This window comes from Dipodomys spectabilis, unplaced genomic scaffold, assembly GCF_019054845.1.
Source record: "Dipodomys spectabilis isolate Male_0828 unplaced genomic scaffold, ASM1905484v1 ptg000059l, whole genome shotgun sequence".
In the NCBI taxonomy this organism is placed as follows: Eukaryota; Metazoa; Chordata; class Mammalia; order Rodentia; family Heteromyidae; genus Dipodomys; species Dipodomys spectabilis.
Window position 1 is genome coordinate 3,415,985 of NW_024870736.1, and position 19,030 is coordinate 3,435,014.

At 37.4% G+C, this 19,030-nt stretch overlaps 1 protein-coding gene and 1 pseudogene across 1 annotated transcript in view; one reads left to right on the plus strand and one right to left on the minus strand.

Annotated features, from left to right (window-relative positions):
- Gmds (GDP-mannose 4,6-dehydratase) overlaps window positions 1–19,030 on the plus strand; it is a 552,983-nt gene that overhangs the window by 344,833 nt on the left and 189,120 nt on the right. The window lies entirely within an intron of this gene.
- Window positions 6,067–6,655, minus strand: LOC122108433 (annotated as a pseudogene).

Genomic DNA, 19,030 nt, shown 5'->3' on the forward strand with positions numbered 1-19,030 from the left:
GTTCCTAGCTCCCTTCTTGTATGGGGGAAAAAAGAAACTTTCATATTTTACAACGATGTCCCACTTCTTTTTAAGCAGTTAGGACTCCATAAAAGAGTTTGCAGGGTTTTCTTTTTTTTTTTTTTTTTGAGAAGGAATTACAAAACTGTATCCTAGGAATCCTGATGGTATTGATGTTTTACACAATATAGTAAAGAGCCAGGTGCTGGTGGCTCATACCTTTAATCTTAGCTACTCAGGAGGCTCAGATCTGAGGATTGCAGCTTGAAGCCAGTCTGGGCAGGAAAAATTTTGAGACATTTATCTCCAGTTAAACACCAAAAAGCTGGAAATGGAGCTATGCTTAAGTGGTAAAGCACTAGCCTTTTGCAGAAAAGCTCAGGGACAACACCCAAAAGTGTCCATCTGAACTATGAGCCTCTGGATATAATAGAGTAATTCTTATAGTATATTCTTCAAAATGGGAAGATTATATATATAATATATGTAATAATTATTCAGGAAAATCAAATCCAAGGAAAAATAATGCTAGGATTTATTTATCCAGTGGCAGCGTTATTTTATTCCCTATAGTTTCAGATCATTTACCAGGTATATACAAGCTAGTTGCAAATGAGGATCCTTCAGACTTTTATGCCAACATACCTTTTTCTCTGTATGTCAGCCAACTTTATCTGAGTCTGGAAGATTTAAAAAATATTTTTTTTTCTGCTTTGTCCTGTATCACCTCCATTCAGGAAGACCATCATAGACATCAAACCACTAAGTTCTACTTACCTAAATTGTTTATGTATTAGAAGATGTTCCTTGTAGATATGTGTCTATGAAACCATTTGATCTAATTATATATGATACTTATATTGGTCATATGCCTTTTATGAGGCCGTAGATTTATATTACCAGACTTTCTCCTCCTTAAATATAGCTTTTTACTAAATATTTATTAAGCATCATATCTCTCCAACATACCTTATACTTACTAGATGCTTACTGAGTATTTGCTTAATAATCAACATGTAAGTAGATCACAGGAAAAGAAAAACATACTTACAATTTTCCCTAACAAATCTAGGCCAGTCATTCTCAGGTCAGTGTCAGGTTTGAACCTGGAAACATTTAGCAATGTTTAGAGATTGTTTTGCCTGTTGTAACTGGGAGAAAAAGTTCATAAGGAGATAGTTACCATGTAGTAAGTAGAAGCCAGAAGCTGTTAAACACATCCTTTGACTTATAGCACAGCGCCCTACAAAATTATTCAGCCAAAACTTCAGTGATGTGATTGTTGAAAATCTTTGTCCTAGTAGCAAAGATATTCATTTGTCCCCTCTCATTAGACTTCTTCTCTATATGTCACATATCTTTCTGCTCCCTTGTTTTCATCTGATCAAACTACTCCCACAAGTTTTGTCTCTAGTTTGGACCTCTCTACTTCATCCCTGTACTATGAACTTCTTCACGTTAGTATCTCAAAGGCCTTTTGTAACACATGCATTCAAAAACAAAGTACTATCTGTTTACAATATTTGTTACACTGTTGTTTGTACTATTATTTTACACTATTGTTACACTCGTTCTTTGCAATGTTCTTCTGGCACATAATTGATACTCAACAAATAAAAAAATAAAAACAGAGTTGAGGGTAGGACTTGGTTAAATCAAATTTCATAAACATCTCAAGGCATAGAGAAAAAAAATGTCAAAAATTAGAGTAAGGATAAAGTACTTCTCCATTTAAGGAGAGTGTAATCAGGCTCTGTGGGAGGTCAGATACCCAAAGAGATTTTGTAGAGCACTGTCACTGAAATGGGGCAGTAAGAATAGGTAGCATTAAAACACCTAGAATTCTGGCTTGAGGAAACAGGAGCAGGCACAGAAGGAGAATGATAGGTCTGTAAGTGTTGACTATTCTATAGAGCAAGCACTCTGACCTCAGCCTCATGCTATGAAGGGAAGCAATATGAGATGATGAAATGGAAAGATAAGCTGTTGCTTGCTACAAAGAATTTAGGCACAAAGGTAAGTTGTCCACATGTCACTCCACAGGCAGTGAGGAGTCATGAAGATTGGACATTCAAATGATTTGTGGTGAACTTCAAGAGGATTAAACTAAATTACCCACTACTTTCTACCTTTCATCTTTTCTAACTCTCTCCTTATAATGCTACTTCCTCAAAGAAGCTTCTTCAGCACAAGGCTTGGCTTAATGTCCTTTCTATACATTCCCATGGTGTCTGTGCTTCTTTTTCAGAAATCTTGCTTCACTCTCTCCTCTTTCCAAAGTATTTATCTTCCTATGGGACTATATTCTCTTGTGTCAAGGACCACATCTCTTTGGTCTACCCAAGTGCCCAGATCTGTGTAGACTAGAATTTTAGCCCAGGCTGACAGAGATGTTGCCTTGGTAGATAATATAGAATTTAAGAACTAATTGATATTGAAGTAGAGAAAGAGGATGAGGTAAGAATGACTCCAAGGTTTTAACTCTCCCCTCCTCCTTCCACAGAGGTATGTGGCTTCAATAATTACATAAAAATGCCTCTTAAATATCTGAAGGGTGAAGAATGAATTCCTCTTCTTTTTTGTGTGTATTTTAGTTATTAGCAAGTCTTTTCCATTTTACTACATGTTTTGCCAAAGTTTCTTCCTTCTTTATCTTAGTAGGATCCACATTGAAAAGTTTAATACATCTTAAAAGACACAAGTTGGAGACAAAACACTTAAGTTTTTAAAGTAGATGCCCAGCTCTTTCTCATGCTGAGCTGAATAGATGTTGCTCTGGAAATGTCTCCAACTTCCACCCTCTATCAGCCTTTGTACCCATAGTACAGCTTGAAATTTTTATAGCTTGGTGGAAGAAAAAGAAGTAGGCAAGCTTGGATTTCAAAGTTTGTAGAGAATATCTTCTCTGTATTGTTTCCCCCATTTTTTCCAGACTCAAAGAGTTTACCATCTTTTCTACTCTCTATATAGAGATATAGTTACTATTTTCAATTAAAACATGATTCACTTTAACCCAGGGATATAGTCAGTTTTTGCTTGATTTTGAGATTTTTGAGAGGAAAGGGGCATTAAGAATTAATGTATCTGCTACTTGGGCTGCTCACTTCCTTATCAAGGAGCTCCCAGGCATATATTCATATATCATAAACCTAGGGTTGACACATGTTTCACCTTGGCATCATGTATGAATGTTGCAGTGAGAACTAGCAGCACTGCAAACAAAGCAGCTCTGTGAGCTTGTACAGTTAGTTGGGATTGGTAGTAGAGCTTGTGTTCAGTATTCATGAAGCCTTGGGTCCAGCCCCAGCACCAATTAAGCAGTCAATTAATAAAAAACCAGAAGCTCTCAACTATGTTAAATATCTTAGCACTGGGGCAGGGGAACATATGTTTTTAATATTTATAAGCAATGAAGTGGTTGATTAGTAAACTTAAGGGCCAGATCATTATTCTTCTGTAATCATGTATGTGCATTTTCTATAAAACCTCTGTTTATACTTATGGGTGAATGTGTGTCTGTAACTATGTTCATCACTGAAAGTGGTGCAAAGAGAAACTGGATATTCTTTCCTTCCCTTAAAAGCATAAGTACAGTCTTGAATATGGGATAATAAACTGTGTCTATACAATCTATTATTCTCTCCACCATTGACTCAGCCTATGACCTTATCTCTGTCACTTATTTTTAATGTACAGGAGAAATCATTAGAGACTCAGATGATGAAATTGGCAAATTGCCTCAATCTCAGATATAAAATGCTATATGACATGAAAACAATTTCTCTTGCCATTATTTTAGATGTTTCTACTCTTATTCTGTAACCAGAGTCAAATTTTATAATCAGTTTGAACATGAGGAAAAAAGGAATACATTTTTAAACACTATGAAGTTGTCTTCTAAAACCACATTTTTATTTTATTTTGAAGAGAGCCAGTTCATTTACACATTATCTATTCACATAATGAAATGCTACCTTAAGATTTTAAATGCAACATTCTGCTCATTTTTTTCTTGTTTAAGAAACAAGCTAATTATAAATGTATGCATAGAGACATGAGGCAAAGTTATTTTGAAATGTACTTTCATGAATGAATGTAGCCAAAAGTTGTTTGAGATAATACAGCAGCTTGTACATTCATTTTATTTGCCATAATTTAAAAAGACACTGTTCAAATTGAGTTTTCTTCAGATCTTTCAAGGACAAAGGGGTATATATAGGTGGTTGTTTTTTGATACAACTTTCTAAGTATTTTCTCTGATAATGAAGGCTCTTTATCATTGATGTTAGGATGACTCAAACCTAAGTATAGAAATATGAATAGGCGTTAAGTTTGAAATCTTGAGTTAAATGCAAAAAGAATAGTATGCCAAGAATTTTACGCTTAATCTGGATATAGATCTATTTAAGATAAGATTTTCTGTAATACTTTTGCTTTTTAAATTTTGTTTTTAGTTGAGTGATAGTAGCTGTACATATTATTGGGTACATCGTGATGTTTTGATACATATAAATACTGCGTAATGATAAAATCAGGATGTTTAGCATATCTGTTCTTTCAGTATTTATCTTTCCTTTGTGGTAAGAACATTCCAAATCCTCTCTTGTAGCTATTTGAAGTGTATAATGCAGAATTTTTTGTTGTTGTTGTTAAATGGTATTTATTTAATTTTATTTTATTGTAAAGGCAATGTACAGTGGGGTTACAGTTACATAAGTAAGGTCATAGTACATTTCTTGTCAAACATTGTTATGCCATCCCTCATTTTTCTCTCACTTTCCCTCCTCCTGACTCCACCCCTCCCAAGTTATAAAGTTCATTTCCAGCATAGAGTCTTGTATGACTGTTGCATTGGTTCACCCTTTGTCTTTTGTCTCACCATTTTGTTATTCCCCTTTCTGTCCCCAAATCAGGTAAACGTATATACAAGACACAGAGCACAAAAATAAAAAATAGTGACAACAAGGGATGAATGAAAGGGGGGAAATGAAAGAAAAAAGAAATAACTTCACACAGTATATTCAAAACAAAACAAATAATCCTTGTTTCCATGTCTTGGAGTTAATTTCGATTAGCATCATTTTATTTACTCTTTTCAAATTATTTATTGTGATTAAGTGATTATATAATTTCCCAAACTTCACAGTATTGTGGGATAGTGATGCTTAGTTAAAGTCACAAACACATTCTGACTTTCATGGGGCAAATTGTCTATCATGGTCTATAACATTTATGAGTTCCATGAGCTTTGACAATACAATTATTTCTTACACATTGGGTGATATGTACATTTCATTTGTTTCCCATTTGTTCCCTCCCTCCCATCGCTGCTATTGAGTTGCTTAGTTCGTTTTGATCAATGTCTAGTGCAGCTGATGGGTCCCACTATTGTATGTTTTCCCCTGATTCCCTCTAGTTCTGTGCTCTACTCCTGGTTTCCCTCCAGTGTTCACATATATACCATATATGTGATCAGCAGCATGGGATTATTTAGTAGTGAGGTTGTTTAGTAGTAGAGGTGCAACAGGGTTGATAGGTGTCTCTTTAACTTGCTCACCTTTGACTTACACAAAGCAGGTTTAGCTTGGTTTGTGCATTAATGTATCTGCCTGCTATAGGTTGGTATGTATTGTCACCACCCTGAGTATCTTCCTTGGTATGGACACGTTAGTGAGTGTGGCTTATTATTTGTAGTGGCCTTTATCACCCAGGAAGAACCCAACAACTCAAGAGGACTAGATTTTTATTGTTAAAAATATCTAATGTGACCCTCCATTTCTCATTGCAGCTTTTTTTTAAAGCATTTAATTTATTGAAACACTCCTGTTTACATAGTTCTGCTTGTATTGTTTTGCTCTGTACTGACACATAAATAAAGTTTTCTACATTATTTTCAGGCAGGGGTTGTGGTAAGATTTTCTTTGGTGTTTGTAGTCATATTATCATTTAGAGTTTGTCTCCTCACCATGGAAAAGAGATTTTGGGTGTTGTCAGTGGTTATTTTAAGAGTAAGCACATTTAGGAGCTACTAGGCCTAGAGCAGGGTATAAATAAGGCCCATTTACTTTAGGTTCAAGGAGCTTCTTTCTCAAGTTCACAAAACGAGTCCTCCACCATTGAACTCCATTCTCGCTGGAGGCTCGATGAAGACTAACCAATCTGACACGTGTGTAGGTAACAGCCCCATGGACTGGCACTTGTAAACAGCCAGTGCCAAGCCCATCAGGTTCCCAATGAGATAAACCAGACCCTGAAGAAACTTCTGGCTTGAACTCTCTAGCATCTTGAAATGGCTGAAATGGCCATGAGTGCCTGGACCGGCCGCCAGGCCATCATGCACACCATCATGGTAGGGAAGATAGAGATGGTGTTGCCGGCCATGTACATGATGAAGAGGTTCATGGGGATCTGTTTGAGGGAGCCAGGGCGATGTCCCAGCAGCGCTTCTCCACCAGGATCCGGTCAGTCTCCTGCACGCTGGTGTCCGGCACCTGCTTGTCCAAGTACCCGACGGGGTACAGTGAGTCTCCCTGGCCGCTGCCCCGGTCACTTCGGCCCCTGCTGCCTCCGCTGGGACCGCTCAGCTCAATGGCCCACTTGAACCGCCGGCCTTGGCTGGCGACCAGGCCGCCCGGAGCCGTCATGATGGCCTCCGCTTCCAGCCCGCGCGCGACCCCCTCATTGCAGCTTTTGAAAGCAAGAAAAGCTAGACAGTTTATTCATTCCTCCCAACAAATTAGGATATTTTTTTGTTTCCTTCAAGTAGCAGAAAATATATTTGCTTTAACCATATGATATATGTTGGCCAGACCCTCCTGTAAGCTCATCCAGGCTGTCTCTTCTCTATGCTCACAAGTTATGCCTATAGACTATTTGCTAAGAGCAGCCACAACTGTGTTCTCCAATTAGAGAAAAAGGGGGATATAGTCTGGCTTGGATAGGAATCTTTGCAGGCCTCTACTCTGATCTCTCTGGCTATAGTTGGACTATTTGCCAGTCAGAGGAATGGATTGCTCCAAACAAAGGTGAGGATGAACTTCTAAGCTATATGGGGAATCCTTTAAGCACAGAGATCGTGAGAATACACTTGGCCCACAAGCCCACCTCAGAAGATGTTTCAGAGGAGATTTTCATGCTGAATTTGGAAGAATAGAGTTGGAAGAAGGAAAGAAGAAACCAAGTTGAATGAGCAGTATATACTGTGCAGAAAGTTCAGAAGTATGAACTAACAAGATCTTTTGGAGAAAACCCCCAAAATATATGGGTATATACAGTTAATATAATGGGAGATGGGCTTGAGAAAGAAGTCTGGGTGTGTTATACCCAAGAGTGAACACCACTCAATTATAGATGTGTCTAGACCAGATAGGATGAGTCTCTTGAATTAAGACAATGGTAGGAAAATGGATAGGAAATGGCATTTAGAACAGTACTTCTGGAGCAGCATTGCAGGACTTCCTGAGCAGTAGAACAAAAAGGAATGAAGAGACACCAGTTAAGTGATAAGTTCTGAACAAGTCCCATGTACTCAGGTCCTTGTAATGACCTTTATTGGTGTCCTTTCTCACTGTCTTTCCCCCAACCCTTGCCATACACATGTATACACGTTTTACCTATATGATCAGTAAACATTTTTATGGCAGTGACACTGAAGCAGGTAAATAAATGCCAATATTGATTTTTTTGCTTAAATCTGTTCCTTATTCTAACATGAAAGCTTCTGGTTTCCAGTTTGTAGTAACATTTAAAACAAGCAACAAGATTTCTTTAAGGATCGAAAATAAAAGATTTGTTGACTTTTAGTTTTCTGCGCCATTGATTCTTTAGCAAAATTCAGTTTCAGAAGCCACAACATTTGATTATCAGCTATTTGTGACTTTGTTGGGTTCCATATGAGTTTCCCTTTGCAGTTAGAAGTTGAGAGGAAGTATACTATTTTCCAGTATCGTGTTTCTTACAAATGACTAAAACAGTAAGGTTCACCTTTGAATTTAAGATCAAACTATAAACAAGAAACACTTGGAAATATTTTGGGATGTTCTAAAGGCAGAAGTCTGTAGAAGGGGGACTATTTTTAAGCTCTGTTTTTAATTTTAGAATCTTTCCCAATCGCTAAAACATTACGTACTAAAATTTGAAAAAGGAATTTTAAGTGTAAGAAGCATATTGAGTCTCTGATACCTAAATTCTATGTACTACTTTCCAGTATGTCTTCCTTGGGAAAATGAAAGAAATTTCACTCCTCTTCCAGCCCATAAATCTAGCTGCAACTTGTATTGTTCAAACTGTGTGTCTGGACAATGCAGCATTGCCCTCAGAGGATCAGTGATGGCCACATCTAGGAAGCACCAAGTTGCCACTGAGGCATTTAACCATGCTCAACACTTAACTGAGTTTGCATTTCAGATCACACATTAGGCTGTTCTAGAGACTTCTGTCTTCTTTTTTTTTTTTTTTTCTCCCAAATCTAGCTGATTCATATGTGGGTTTTGGCTCCCTTCTGGAGGAGGCTTCTGTGTCAGATGGTAACTACTGCCCAGAGCCTCCACTTGTAATTGGAAGTGCAGCTGACCCAAAGATGGGTTTCCTAAAGTAGCCAAAACCTAGCATCTGGCTCTAATTTTGAATAGCTATGGGCTCACTACTAGCACCACATACATCTATAGCTCCCTAGCCTCTCTTGCTCTACCAGGGTAGGTTTGGAAGAGATACCAGGAATATATCCTTTTGTTCTTCTGTCTCTGATTTCCTCTCCCTTCCAGTAATAATCTTTCTACTTGCATGAACCTAGTGAACATTTTCCATTACTATGCCATACTGAGGCCCCTACTGAGTTACTATGGCCCTTACTATGTACATAGCATCCTATATGTGGTTCTAGAAACCTGCAGAGCAGGAGATGGCCATGCTGTCTGTGAAAAACTGGGGCTTATTCCAGTAAAAGTCCTGCAGTGTGTGAATGTAACAACATTCAGAATGTAATCTTTTTAAACTGGATATTGACTAATGAGACCTTTTATTTCCAGTCTTTGGAATTAAAAGACATTTAAAAAAATCTAGCATCTAAAGAACATTTCTAGTATGTTAAGTGCTGTGGAAATTTTATGCCAACAGAACCTGCCTAGAAAAAGCAAAGAAGCTTAAAAATATATCTCCTGGCAAGCTGCCAGTGATCCGGTAATCCTAACTACTCAGAAGATTGAGATATGAGGACTGAGGTTCAAAGCCAGCCTGGACAAGAAAGTCTGTGAGAGTCTTATCTTCAGTTAATGACTGGGGAAAAAAACCAAATATAGAGCTGTGTCTCTCTAGTGGAGTGCTAGCCTTGAGCAAAAAACTCAGGGATAGTACCCAGGCCTTGAGTTCAAGCCTTAGGTCTAATGCACGCACGCACATGTGTGTGTGTGTGCGCATGCACACATACATACACACCATCTCCCAAATCATATCTCAATGAAGCTGATTTCAAGCAAACCAAGGAAATGATTCCAGAAATATCCCTTTCGTGATTGTGAGTTGAAGGTACTGGTTTTAAAACATCAATGAGCTACACAGAGCTCAAAGAGCAGCTGTGTTCGCTCTTTCCACTTCCTGTGTGTCAGGCTCAGCAGTGTGACTCCTGACAGCAGCCCACCCTGCTTGTTCTGTGAGTGGCAGCTAGCAAAAAGTGATTGCAGCTTTGCCTAATGGAGATCATTGTGAAACATCACAACTATATTTCCAATTCCAGCATCAGAATAGTACATCTGACTTGGAATTGACTACAATGGTCAGAATGACGGATCTGATATATACTTGAAGGGATAATTGTACACAACCAGTTTAAAAGCTGGTAAATATTTAAGGGTCAGGGGTTAAATGTCAAAACCACAGTGCTTGGGCTCACCTCCATAAAGTATCAAGAATGACTCCTAATTAAATCCAGGGTATATTTCACCAAAGGGAAATAAATTTGACAGCTAACAACCAATACTGGATTACCACCTTATAGAGGTTAGGGATCAGGCTAGTAATTGTAGGTGGTTTACAGTTTTTAATGCAGTACTAATCGGGAGGATGATTGCTACAGTTACCAATTACCACACTACACAAAGTTAAGTCTTAAGCCAAAAATAAGTATTACCAAAAGGTATGTATATCCAAATTTTTATTTAAAAATAAATGCCCTGTGCTGTCACAGAGCAAATCTCTAAAACAAATATGGTCAGAAAACATTTTATTTTTGTTTAGCTAAAAATTTCTATGTGATTAATAATTGTCAAGTGGTGCCAATTACAATGTTAAATAAATTGGACTTCAAAACCAGTATAGCAAGTTGAAGGCAAAAGATCTCAGCTAAAAAAGTATGTAATTGTCCCTTTCCTAGTCTCACTTTGCCATTATACTTAGATAATACAGTGGTGTCACAAATTCAGCAGTCTTAGATAGACATGGAATTTGGACGCTAATTTAGATGCCCCACCTGAGAGAAAAGCTGTTTACCCTAAGATGAGATATGCCTTAGAACACTAAGCAAACACAGTAATTGTAGTATTTTAATAGCTATGTTTACATGCAGATCTTGAGATTATTTTTGCACATTAGGTGATTTATAGGGCTACATTAAGTAAATCATACTTGGAATGCTCTTCTAAAGGATGACTCACAAAGTGCTGCCATCTCCCCTTTCCCCTTTCTGAGAGAGAGGTAGAAAAGAAATCCCTTTCTTCAGAAATCACTGCATGCAAATTAGCATCTCAACTATTTCTGATATTTTGTTTTCTTTGCTGTACCTTTAAAGAAAAATTATTAAACCTAGAATTGAGATAAATTCATGTAGAAAAAAGTAGCCAGAACCATTATAGAAAACCTCGTCATCCCTAATACACTGGCTTCTGCAGGCTGAACTAATTACTGCATAATCTTTACTTGAGGTATTGGTTAAATCAATTAAGTTGTTAGGAGTAATTTCAATAATGCTAGTGTTTGAGAGAACTACATGGCAAACAGGATTCATTTTAATTAGACTTTTAAATTCAGAGCCCTATCTAAGTCTGGAGCCAAGTACTCTATTTTGAATCTCTCTGTATTCATTTAGTTGCGAAGGGAAATCTTTAAAAAATATGTCTGGCTCTAAGTAATTAGTTTGCAAATTTGTAATGTGAGATGTTGTAGCAGCCCAGTTGGGGAAGGAGGGCATAGCCTCCTCCCTTTTCATTTTTATTAGCTTTTCCTGTGTCTGGAGACTTCCTGCAAGGACTGAACATTCCTTTAAGTTCAACTTGTGGGAGGTTTGCACCAATAACATAAAATGCCTCCAGAGAGGTACCTGCCACTGACCCACATGTAACTTTTGCCCTTAAAAAATATTAAAAAGAACTCCTTTTCTTTATCAGGCTCTTCAGAGAGCCTGGTGGGCAGTGGAGCCTGGGACTGTCTACTCCCCTGTGAGGCTTGCTTGGCCTTCCTCTCCAAGCAGTGCTGAGCTGCAGATCCTGTTCAGACCTGTGGGAAAGTACACAAGGCCCAGCTATGCATCCTGGGCCTTTCTCATTCACTGTGAAAGGAACCCCTGCCAGAAAGGCTCCTTTAGCCTGGAAGAACATTGGGAGTTCAGTATTTCTTTAACTCTTTGTATCTCTGCAGTCCATTCAGTATTCTCATTTCAAAGGCTAAAGTTCTTTCTTAAGAGTCTTCATTGACTGCTTCCCATAGAGAATTTTCCCAGGGACATCCTTTACCAGACATAGGTTAATAATACTGTATTTCTACCCTGGTATAGTCCAGGGATGCCCCATACTCATGAGCACTTTGATAATAACATTAAGCATCATGTATGCAAATAATTTAAATCCTAGATAAGGTATAATTTGTTCAGAGTTTTACATTCTTCAAAGACTAAAAAAACTTTCTATATTATGAAGAGTGGCTTTAAGTGGTAGAGTGACTGCCTATCAAGCTTTAGGCCCTGAATTCAAACGCTAGGACCACCTAAATTTAAATAAGTAAATATAGAAGAAATTAGTACTTACCCTTTCATTAGAGAAGAACTCTGTCTATCACCCCTTGTCCTTTTGTTAGTGTTGAAAAATCACCACAGTAATGACATACAATTATAGTAAGCATTTAACAATCTTCTGCCTTTCTAGGTTTATCTTATCTAACATATGGTAAGTCAAATAGGTTAAATGTCTTTTCCCTAAGGTACAATATTTTTGTTCTCTCTAGTACAATTTAAATTTTATTTTTAAGGCTCTATAGCAGCACATTTGAACATTCTGAAAGGTAAAACTGTTAGGAATATAATTGCAAGAGTTAAAGGAAACTTAACAAATGAAATATAAAGACTTGTACTTCCTGTATATGAATTTTTAGCCTTTGCCCAATCTTTCTCTATTGTAAACTTAAAACAAAGTCTTATCAGCAAGTAACATAGAGTAGCAGCTGGATATCATTAAATCCCCCTGTCTTCACTATTCTTCTTCATTACCTTCTTCCTGACAGCTCTTGTTCTTCACAGAAAATGTAACTTTGTGCTAGAAATTTATGTGATTCAGGTGTCCTCCATTCTGAAGGAGAGCTTCACTCAAAAGAATAATTCTGGGCTGGGAAGGTAGCTCAGTGGTAGAGTGCTTGCCTTGCATGCATGAGGCCCTGGGTTTGATTCCTCAGCACCACATAAACAGAAAAAGCTGGAAGTGGTTCTGTGGCTCTAGTGGTAGAGCGCTAGCCTTGAGCTGAAGAGCTGAGGGCCAGTTTTCAGGCCCAGAGTTCAAGCCCCATGACCGCAAAAAAAAATAATAATAATTCTGTGAGTGCATAGAATTTTATAAGAGAAAAGAATGAACTCAACAAAATTCATTAAGAAGCACATATTAAGTAACCAGTTCCTCAACTACTTTTCACCAAATCTCCTTTACCTAGACTATTTTCATAATGAGAAAGTAGCTAGCAGATTTCATTCTATTAAAGACATGAACTGTTGTAGCATAAAATACACAGTGGCACTCTCCAAAAGCTTTGCACAGTCAGTGAAACTCTAAAATACCTTTATATAGTAATACAGTTAAAATTAAATATAATATATATGTATTATATGTATATATACATATCATATGTATATATAATACATACTGGGACAGTTAACCAAAAACACAATTAGAGGGCACAATATTTAGGCTTCTCTCAGCTTAACTGAAGTTGTTAAGTTGCTGATGATGTAATGTGTATGCGCGTCTCTGAGCATTTAATTCAACTTCTGTGGCTTTGTGTCAAAATCAAGAGTTCAAGTTTAGGCAGCTTTTCAGTGACAACAGAACCACTAGGAAAAGAGACTTGAATCTACTGGGCCTAATGAGATACCAGAGTCAAAAATATATGTTCAAAATATTTATTTTTATATAAATATATTTGATATTTATTTTAAGATAAAGCAAATGAAAAACTCCCTATCCCTCTTGAATGTTAAACTGATAGCCTTATCTTCCTTGATGTAATAGTTATGTTTAATCATGTTATCAAATTGCTATCTTAAAGAATTATTTTCCTAAAGGTACCTATTAAAATTTTATTTATGGTTTCTCACCATCAACCATTCAAATGATTTTTACCCCCTCACCTGTACTTATTATTTGACTAAGAAATACAGAAAAAAGTCTAAAGTTGTATAAAATAATTAAGCCTTACAGCCTAAAAATAGAAACCTAATTTGGTAACTAAAATGTGAATATTACTAGGTTTATTATTAGCATGTAGTTACATAACTCCTTTTATTTCTGCTTTGTTTTATATTCCGTTAAAAACAATGAAATTCCCAAAATTTTACTTAACTATTTTTCCCAAAGAATACTGGGTTCTTGTTAGGAATTTGCATTCACTGCTCTAAAAATAGAGATGGTAGCCTGCTCTTCTAGACTCTGCCCTCATTCATATAAGGCATTCCACCCTGTCCCTAGCCATTTGTTCCTGTGAGCTCTTCATCTGGCATATTACTCATATCCTTTAACCAATGAAGACTTGTTCTCAAGGAAAACAGTCCATTGGCCCCCAAACATAGGTTCTGGTCTTCTACTATTCATGTCATTCACACCTGTTATAGCATATAGCACTCAGCAGCATTCTACCACTCCCTTTTCTTTCTCTCATTTCTCTTCCATCCAGTAAACTTTTCTTTTCCTTTCCTCTTCTGTCTCTTTATTTTTTTCTTTAGTGCCATTACTGGGGCTTAAAATCAAGGCCTGGGCACTCTTCCCTGAGCTTCCTTTTCTCAAGGCTAGAACTGTACCACTTGAGCCACAACTCCATTTCTGCCTTTTTTGGTGATTGTTTGGCGATAAGAGTCTCATGGACTTTGCTGACCTAGGTTGACTTTGAACTGAGATTCTCAGATCTCAGTTTCCTGAGTAGCTAGGATTAAAGATGAGCCACTGGAGCCTGGCTAAACATTTTCTTTTTACTAGCTTCCTGAGGAACATCTAAGTTTAGGCAGCTATTATTTGGACATCTGGTTTACTCTGGGCTTTCTTAAGCCATGTCTTTTGCTATTTCACTAATAACATTATGAATTCCTAGATGATTCTGTCAATTTCAAAAAATATTTTTCCACCCACACTAGGTTCTTAGAATATTGATGAATACTTCTTAAATATATAAGGTTTCCCTGAAGGCATGGCTCAAGCGGTAAAATGCCAGCATGAGCAAGAAAAAATATAAAATTAAAAATAGAATACACTATTGGGTATAACACTGATGACTACAATGAGGTAAATGAAAAGTGTGATTACAGACCAAAATTAAGGACCAGTGATCAGACATATTGAGTTAGAGCCACAGAACAGAATCATAGCAAGATTTAGAAGTCCAAAAATATTTTTCTCTTTTTTTTTCCTTTTTTTTTCTGTTGGAGTGGGGGTGGCCTGTACAACAGAAAGCTAATTAATGCTTATATTTTAAAATTTTAAGAATGTGCCTATAAATCTGTGAATGACACGCTGGCTGGTAAAAGACAAAAAAATACACTTGGACATGATAGATGATACAGGGTTCTAGAGATTCACATAGTGAGACCAAAGAAGGACATTTTTAGCAGAGGATCAGGAAGGCTCAATAGCTGTGATAATATGAAATGGCGTTTATCAAAATGAACTCCAAGAAATGGAAACAAGAGGTATTTTGTTATTTTGTTTTTTGTTTTTGTTTCTCCTTTGTTGCTGTTTTTGTTTTCTGTACCTTTTGTCTTGTATGTAAATTTATCTGTTTGGGGGAGGAAAAGGGAGAGCACAGATGATGGGACAAAGATTGGACAAATGCAGCAGTGATATTCACCGACACTGTGAAAATGAACTTTACAAGTTGTAGGGGCCGGAGGCAGGAGGGAAAAAACTGGGAGAAAATGAAAGAAGGAGTGGCAGTGTTCAAAAAGAAATTTACTCATTATCTGACTTATGTAAATAAACCCCTCTGTTTTTATTATCTTTACAATATTATCTTTTTTTACAACATTATCTTTACAATAACAATAAAAATAAAATGTTTTTTTAAAAAAATGACAAATCTGTAATGTGGTTTGCTTATAGCTATAGAAAAGTGCCAGAACATTTGCCATGAAATTGAAATACTTCTCAGAGATGTTAAGTTTAAAGAGTCAAAAATAACAAAATTAAAATATTATACATGGTATAACATTAAAAATGGTAGTGGGAGCAGGCACCAGAGGGTCACAGCTGTAATCCTACCACTTGGGAGGCTGAGATGGGAAGGATCATGGTTTGAGGGTAGCCTTGGCAGAAAAGTGTATAGGAGACTGTCTCCATGAATAAAAAGAAGCTGGATATGGTGGTCTAAGAGCCATGAAAAGTGGGCCAGGTGAACACTTGGGTAGGAAGCAATACCCTAGTTTAAAAATAACCAGTGAACTTGGTGGTGGCTCATTCCTGTAATCATAGCTACTCTGGAGTCTGCAATCTGAGGATCAATGTTCAAAGCTAGGTTCAGCAGGAAAGTCCTTGAGACTCTGTTCTCCAATTAACCACCAACAAGCTGGAAAAGGAACTATGGCTCAAGTGGTATAGTGCTCAGAGACAGTGTCCAGGCCCTGAGTTCAAGCCCCAGGATAGGCACAAAATGATAACAACAACAACTAGTGAAAAACAGGGTGCAAGTGTGGCTCCTTAGTATTATGCCAGCCTAGCAATTGCAAGGCCCTAAATTCAACCCCAATATTGTATAAGTGCCTAAACAAACAAGTTGTTTTGGGTTTTTTTTTTTTAAGGCCTAAAAAGGACTAGCTGAAGAGTACTTGCCAAGCAAGTAAAGGGTCCTGAGTTCAAATTTCAACACTACCAAAAAAGTGAAAAATGCAGTGGGGAAGGAGGATAAGAATTAACTGTGAAGCCAGGCCCAAAGAAACATAGGTCCCATGGTTTCCCTTATTTGCAATATCTAGTATATGTATGAGTCAAGCGGAAAAGGTCAGATAATGTTAGGAAAATGAACCCTTAGATATGTATTTTAATGTTTTTTTCTTTCATGCATGTGTTTCTAACGCATTTATAAGATTATTTCTTTGTTGCTTTGTATGTCCCTCCCCCACAGTATAACCCCTGCTTTCACTATATTTGATGTCAGTATAACTTGTGGAGGAGATGGAGAAAAACAAGTCGTTTAAGGATACAGGTGGACCTGTTGCAACAATGAGAAGTACAAGTTGTCATGTCGAAAACGAGCTTTACAACATCGGTGCGGGGGGGGGGGGGGGGGGGGGGGATATAGGGGGGAGGGGGGAGGCTGGGAAGGGATGTGAAGGGTAAACAAAGGAGGAGGCTGCAATGCTTGGTAAGAAATGTACGCATTATCCTGCCCATGTAATTGTAACCCCTCTGTACAGTATGTTCACAAATAAAATTAAAAAAATACATGAATATTAAAAAAAAAAAGAATTAACTGTGGCTTTCTGATCACAGAAGAAAGGAGGATTGTGCAGATAGTGTTTTAGAGAGAGCAAATGCAGGTAGTTTTGGATAGTTTAACTATCTTAATGAAATCGTTTAAGTATATGAGTTATTATTTGGGAATTACTGCATATATAGTTCAAAAATGAATAGCTCTTCAATCAGTTTTCTTTAAGAACAGAATATCTTGTAAATTGTATGTTAGAAAGCAAATACTGGGTGCATTGTAAATAAAGAATTCTGAAACAAAGGAAGAGGTAACAATGGTTGGTAAGAAATGTACTCATTATCTTGCCCATGTAATTGTAACCGCTCTGTATGGTATTTTTACAATTAAAAAAAGAATTCTATTGTTTTTTGTTACTGAATAGAAGTGGGAATTGCTGATTTTCCACGTGAATGTCAGACACTAAGCAAAGATAGATCCCAACTGAAGCCAATGTACAGCATCAAAGTTCCTTTAACATTTGGGAAACCCCCAGTGCCCTCAGGACCTCAGAACAATTGCTCACGGAAATGCTACATTACAGGTCTCATCTACTCTGCCAAATGGAAATTATATCAAACATATCCCAACTCCCCCTCCACCACTGAGAACATTTTAAATGGAATCGCTTAGATTTAAATGTTCTGTAGCCTAGTGTCTTTTACTTCCTTGCTAATTGATTACATTATTATCAGGTAGTTTAATGTCAAATCTGTCAAACATTTTAACCTGAAAATCTGTAACTTTCCTGGTTTTCCCTGTAACTACTAGATACTAAAATATTAACCCTTAATAATTTCTCCTGAAACTTTTTTGTAAACTTTAGCTAAAACCTTAGGTTTGTTTTGATGATTTAGCTGTTTGTATGTACATATATTCATTTCTAGGAAGAATATTATCTTCATTCAGGAAGAATCCTGGGCTACTTTTCAGGATTTGATGGAAGTTATGCATTGTGATTTTTCAGAAAAGCATATTTTCCATTTATATACTGACTAAATATACAGAAAAATTAGCTGAATGCCAAGTGATTTACTTTTTTTTTTTTTTTTTTGGTCTGGTCATGGGGCCTGAACTCTGGGCCTGGGTGCTGTCCCTCAGCTCTTCAGCTCAAGGCCAGTGCTCTACCACTTGAGCCACAGCGCCACTTCCAGCTTTTTTCTTTTTGCTTATGTGGTTCTGAGGAATCGAACCCAGGGCCTCATGCATGCAAGGCAAGCACTCTACCACTGAGCCACCTTCCCAGCCCCTTACTTTGTTTTTTTTAAGGAGCAACTTGCTTCTGCTGTTAATTTCTGCTTCCATAAATTATCTTACAGTTAAATGATTAAGATTTTTCAGCTTACTATTTCATCTGAAAATTGTTCCTTAAACAATCTTGGTTATAGTGCTGGGAAAGCTAGGTTATTCAAAATACATGTGGAGTGTGAAATTTTGTTTTCTGCACAAAGATTTGTCTTGAGTCTAAACATTTCTCTCTTGAGTAATTTGTCATTTAATTGCATCGTGTAATGTTCCCCCGGGAAAGGGAGGAAAAGAGAAAGGAAGAAAAGACCAAAAAAAGAAACTTTTTAAAAAAAAATGTGTACTGCATTCAGATTTAACTTTCACCTTATAAAGTTTTATTACAGTGTCCTCCTCCCCTCTTTGTGCCATGAAATAGTGAATCACTCTTGCTGGTCTCTGAGGACAGATGCTGTTCTCATGTTTTATCCTGACACCTCAGAGATGTGCTTTCCATATGAAGGAAGGGAGGACATTTGATGCGTCCAGTGTTATTTTGGGACCTCCCCTTTTCTGGGAGTCACTGACACATGTAGTTTTGGCAGTGAAGCCCAGCAGGAGGTGACATTTGGCCGATTCCCTTGCTGATTAATGTGCCTGAGGGTCCCTGCCACCCTTTGCCCCTTTCCAGTATGTTAGTTTAGGGGAGAAAAACAGCAGCTTTCATATGCTCCACTGCTGGGTGAGCTGGGCACAGGGCCAGCAGCGCCAGCAATTTTCCGTCCTTTGTATGAGTGATCAGAGGCCAACCCCAAGGAACTGACAGTGGTTGTACTCAGCACCGCTAATGATCTTCAGTAGCCGAGGACTTCCTTCCTCTTGTAGCTTGAAC